The sequence below is a fragment of the Salvelinus fontinalis genome, chromosome 28 (assembly GCF_029448725.1).
Source record: "Salvelinus fontinalis isolate EN_2023a chromosome 28, ASM2944872v1, whole genome shotgun sequence".
Lineage (NCBI taxonomy): Eukaryota > Metazoa > Chordata > Actinopteri > Salmoniformes > Salmonidae > Salvelinus > Salvelinus fontinalis.
Window position 1 is genome coordinate 19318496 of NC_074692.1, and position 5715 is coordinate 19324210.

Consider the following 5715-nt stretch of genomic DNA (forward strand, 5'->3'; position numbering starts at 1 on the left):
AGGATAGAGGCAAGGAGAAAGAGGAGGGAGAGAGGGAAGGGAGAGGGAGGGAAGAGCAAGCAAGCAAAGGAAAGTCAGAAAGTGCAAGCAGAAAGAGAGAGAGAGAGAGAGAGCGAAAGAGAGAGAGAAAGAGAGACATCGAGAGAGAGAGAGATAGAGAGAGAAAGAGAGAGAGAGAGAGAGAGAGAGAGAGAGACAGAGAGAGAGAGAGAGAGAGAGAGAGAGAGAGAGAGAAAGAGAGAGCGAAAGAGAGAGAGAAAGAGAGACATCGAGAGATAGAGAGAGAGAGAGAGAGAGAGAGAGAGAGAGAGAGAGAGAGAGAGAGAGAGAGAGAGAGAGAGAGAGAGAGAGAGAGAGAGAGAGAGAGAGAGAGAGAGAGAGAGAGAGAGAGAGAGGAAAAAGGCATTGTTGGAAGTGGTTCTCATTGGTGGAAGTGGTTCTCATTGGTGGAAGTGGTTCTCATTGGTGGAAGTGGTTCTCATTGGTGGAAGTGGTTCTCATTGGTGGAAGTGGTTCTCATTGGTGGAAGTGGTTCTCATTGGTGGAAGTGGTTCTCATTGGTGGAAGTGGTTCTCATTGTTGGAAGTGGTTCTCATTGGTGGAAGTGGTTCTCATTGGTGGAAGTGGTTCTCATTGGTGGAAGTGGTTCTCATTGTTGGAAGTGGTTCTCATTGGTGGAAGTGGTTCTCATTGGTGGAAGTGGTTCTCATTGGTGGAAGTGGTTCTCATTGGTGGAAGTGGTTCTCATTGGTGGAAGTGGTTCTCATTGGTGGAAGTGGTTCTCATTGGTGGAAGTGGTTCTCATTGGTGGAAGTGGTTCTCATTGGTGGAAGTGGTTCTCTCTCTGCATGCAAATAGCATCCTGCTTTCTTTTCACCTTCTCTTATGTTACTTTCTCTCCTTCTTCCTCCCTCTCTTTCTCTCTCTGTGAGTCACCCCCTGCCCTACACCACTTCATTAATACACATCTGTACCCCAGCTCTCTCCACCACTGTATGCCATACTCCCTGAGCTAGCAGTGAGGAGTCGGGAAGAGGGAGAGGAGAAAGGGGGTGGTGATGGTGGGTGCACGACAGCCGCACGTGGTTGGCAGGAGGAGAATGCACCGGTAATTAGCCAGCACCAGTACAGACAAAAACCCAAGTAGAAGAAGAAACTAAAAAAATCTGCGCTATGAAAACCAGGCTCCTGCCAGGCTATGTTCCCTAGAGGGCAGACCTGGACATGATGGTGTGGTGCAGTGTGCTGTGTTGTGCAGGCCGGGAACAAAGGAAGGAGAGGAGTGCTAGAGGAGTGTTATCCGATGAGGAGTGGGCCTGTCATGCCAAATTGTGTCCCCCTGCCAAAAAGTGTCCACCCTTGCGTCACAATGGGATTTGATGAGTTTTAGCTTGTGTTGGTAGGGCTGTTGCTAGAATTTACAAAATTCTGACCAGATTACGAAATGAACTAAAGCATCCGTTGCTATGCTGGTTGCTTGGCTCTATTTTAACTTGTAGCGGTTGCGAAGGAAGGAGGATGTGGACAGTTCTAGTTCTATTTCACCGAATAAACACTCGCTCAGTCTGCCTCAGAATTGCTCTCCAAGGACAGTGCTTTTGACAATGCCAACCTTCTGACTACCTGGTGCTTCAGAGGACCGAAAAGACTGGAAAGAGAACACTCTTTCTTTACCATATAGTTGTTTTTATATAAGTAAATGTTGTTAAATATGAAGAAATCATTTAAGCTGATTTTAGATTGACATAGCTAGCTAACCTACTGTACTTATTTACCTCAGCCTGCCTAGTCAGCTTGCCAGCTACAGTTTTATTTAGCTAGCTAACTAGCTAGCTACTGTAACTGTTATTGTAGCTTTCTGTTTGTATGTAACTTGCACTTCAATGGCATCCCTCGAGGAGATTTTTTTAAATCTTTCCATCCAGGTGAAGCACTATGAAGGCACCACTTATCTCGACAAGAGGCGCAACATTCAGAGAAATTCACAATTCAGGGTAACGTTAAGCAGTTAACTTCTATTAGATAACTGGATGGATTTAGCTATGTACAACCATTTTTCAACAACCATTTTCCATTTAGCTAGTTGGTAATGGAAGACAGACAGAGAGAGAGATGGAGAGAGATAAACAGAGAGAGAAAAACATTAGCGTAAATGTACTTAGACTTATTTCAACAACTCAGTTCTTCCAAATTGTTATGCAATCACATGTCCCTATGGGGGAAGGATGGCCAGCCACACAGGAGGGCGATTTCTTTTTACTAAGGAGGAGAAGGAGGCCGAGTGAAGCGCATGATTGCAAAAAGCAACCTATGCTTTTTTTTTTTTACCCCTTTTTCATGGTATCCAATTGGTAGTTACAGTCTTGTCTCATCGCTGCAACTCCCATACGGACTCGGGAGAGGCGAAGGTCGAGAGCTGTGCGTCCTCTGAAACACAACCCAACCAATCCACACTGCTTTTTGACACAATGCCCACCTAATCTGGAAGCCAGCCAAACTATTGCATCAGAGGAAACTCCAGTCGCTAGTGCACGGTGGGACAAGGACATCCCTACCAGCCAAACCCTCTCCTAACCCGGACAATTCGGGGCCAATTGTGCACCGCCCCATGGGTCCCCGTCACGGCCGGCTGTGACAGAACCTGGACTCGAACCCAGAGTGGCACAGCTAGCACTGCGATGGAGTGACTTAGACCACCACACCACTCAGGAGGCCCAACCTACGCTATCACATTCTATTTTATCTGAAATTATTATGATCTCAATAAATGTCATATCAGAGAGCACACAATGTTTCAAGTTGTTACTTTTTGCTTAAAGGTCAGTACCCTGTCTAGCCTGCCAGAAGTTTGAGAGGGTGAAGACTGCCGCTGGAGTTGAGGCTCATCAAAGTTGTTTCACCATGGCACATGATCGGTAAATGTCCCAATTACAATTTTGCCCTGATAAGTTGTTTTGTAATGGTTGCTTTATTTGACCACAGCAGAGTTCAATATTATAGAATGTGTGTGTATGAAAATATGCATACTGTATGACACAGATATGGGTAAGAATAAAGTAATCTTCTCTCTAAAACTTTAAATGTTAGGCGTGGACTTCATCGGACCCTTCGTGAAATCCAGGAATGGCAACAGCTGGTGTCTGACGGCGACCAATCACTTCACCAAGTGGGTGGAGGCAATACCCATTAAGGTCAGTAAAGGAAGAGTATGTGCTGAGCTCTAAAGTCCCTTCTGTAACCCATACAAAGGGAGCTTGGATCCAAACATGGATTTTTGTTTTGTATAATGCCCATCAAGGACGAGACTGGCGAGGCCACCTCCAAGGTGATGGTGGACATCTTCAACACCCACGGTTCTCCTGAGGTCATCTTGAGTGACCGAGGTCATGAACGCTGGAACAAGGTACGGATGTTATGGGTTATATTCTGTCACCAATGGTTTGCTTTATTTATTTTTTACAATTAGTTTTTGTTTTCCCATGGTACATAATCAGACATATTTCAATATCTTACATTGTCAATAGATAGCTTTCCTACCCCCTCTTCCAGGTCTGGTGAATGTACCAACCAGACCCTCAAGACTGCCATGGGCAAGTCCCTTCATTGGTACCAGGAAGGGTGGGAGAACAACCTGAAGGTCATTTTCTTTGCACCCAACAGCAGCATCCAGGTCTCCACATAGTACGGACGGGAACCACAGTTGTTGACTGAGATAAACAATGCAATTGTATATACAATTATTGCATACATAGTACTCTTTCAAATGTGTGATTGACTTAGTGTTGTTGTTTGTCTATTGCTATTTTTGTATAACGTACTTTCAGATCACTGAAACCCCACCTGATGTGGTGGAAGTCGTCAAACCAGATCAGAATTCCTTTGAGGACCACCTTCAGGCACGACTGAGAAGGATGTGGAGGTTTTTGACCAGGTAAAAATGTCCGCTGTTAATTTATTTTCTGACCCTCCAATAGATATTTGAAATATGAAATTTAATTGCATTTGTTCCTTTTATCAATCAAGATGAGACTGAACATCGACAAGGCCCAGGAAAACTGAAGGAAAGCTACCGGAGCAGAATCAAGAAGGGGACCAAGTGCTACGAGATCCTGGCGAATGACTTGGTTTGGAAGAAGGACAAAAGGAAGGTGAGACCTGGGAAACCTTGCCGCTCTTTTGCTCCTAGCTGGGGTCACCATCTGTTAAAGTGAATAAAAAAAATCTCAGATAATAACTATTTGTATTTGCACACAAAATAACCTGAAGCTATTTTTTGTTTCCCTAACACTGATAGTTTTCTCTTTGTCTTCCTAGGGTTACCTCGGTGGAAGCCAACAATCTTCTACAGTTGGAGCAGTTGGACGGTCGACACCCCTCACTTCAGTGAAGCCCAATAGACAAAGTATGTTAAGCTTTGGTTGACATTTGAGAAAGCAAGAAATGGTAGTTATGCTGAGCTTATAAAAATGTACCTCTTCAATTTACCTCCAAATGACTTTAGGACCATCGGCTGACCGAGCCCAAGAGGTATCGCTTGAGGTAGGCTATACCTTCCAAAATTGATGAAAATACATATCTCCCATTTATAACACTACACTAATCCATCAAATTTTCTCACAGTAAAATGTAACCTGTGTGTTTGGTTGTTACCGTCTCTGTCTCCCAACCTGTTCCCTTTAACTCTGCTCTTGTTCTCCAGGAGGTAGGGATTCTGCTCAACACTCAGACGTGGATCCACATGATGTCCTTCACTACCAACCACCCTCCAACTTTTCATTACATCATCTACAGCTACTGTTGTTGTCATTATCTGCTAATGAAGTTTTTTTATTATACTGGGCACATAATATGTGAGATCCACAGATTAACCAAAAACACTAGCACTGCAAACACTCAGAACAAAGAGAGCAGCAGTGCCTGGACTTCGCAGTCTCCCTCTTCAAGTCCCCCTTCCGAGACTGGCTGCTGAGAACAAGTGACAGGCAGAACCTCCCACCCACACAGCAACCAGCTTCTCTATATTCCACACATCAGAAATCAGTAATTTAATCTATGATTGCCATGTGAGTGTACAAAAAAATCGGTGAAAATAAATTAATGACAAACTGTACCAAAAATGATCAAAGTTTATATATTACAATCTTAAATATTGCCAGGTTGGTTTGCACAGTGGTTTCACAAGGTGTTCATTATTGTAAGTGTAAGGTATCCTTGGATGGTATTTATTTGTTCCACATTATTCATTGCTGTATGCTAGGACCTACAATAGATACATATATATTCAACCACAAGGGTGTACTAATGAGCTATGCGAGATATACTTAAAAAAAATCATAGTAGAGGACTACTGAAATTATATTATATCAGTGTAGATAAGCGAAGGGCAGGTTAAAATAAAAACATGACAGCCAGACAAGCCAGTGTATGAATCAAACTTATTTACATATGACTGGGTTGGAAATTAGTTGACTTCGTGATCTGTAAGGTAAGTAACTTTAATGTGTCAAGCAGATCTTTGCCATTTCCAAAACGTAGCAATGCTTAAGACATGGATTTCATGTTGTAATGTTAACAAGGTACCCAAAAGTAGTTCAAATAATGTTTTCATTTTATTACCTAAACAAAACTTGTTGCGGAAATCAGCCTAGTTTGCATAGCGATGATGAAATAATAAGCTCAATGCTTGTTAGATATGGTATAGCCTACATCATTTAC

At 43.1% G+C, this 5715-nt stretch overlaps 1 long non-coding RNA gene across 2 annotated transcripts; it reads left to right on the forward strand.

Annotated features, from left to right (window-relative positions):
- Nucleotides 1–387: 387 nt before the first annotated feature.
- Nucleotides 388–5371, forward strand: LOC129826330 (uncharacterized). Of its 2 annotated transcripts, none has more exons than XR_008755022.1 (10): nt 388–1994; nt 2820–2915; nt 3088–3191; nt 3299–3403; nt 3550–3681; nt 3825–3931; nt 4024–4148; nt 4315–4402; nt 4502–4539; nt 4700–5371. It is a non-coding gene; the product is annotated as an uncharacterized LOC129826330 (long non-coding RNA). The 2 variants fall into 2 exon arrangements; XR_008755021.1 differs by having other exon boundaries at nt 389–1994; nt 3550–3637; nt 4700–5370.
- Nucleotides 5372–5715: the final 344 nt, after the last annotated feature.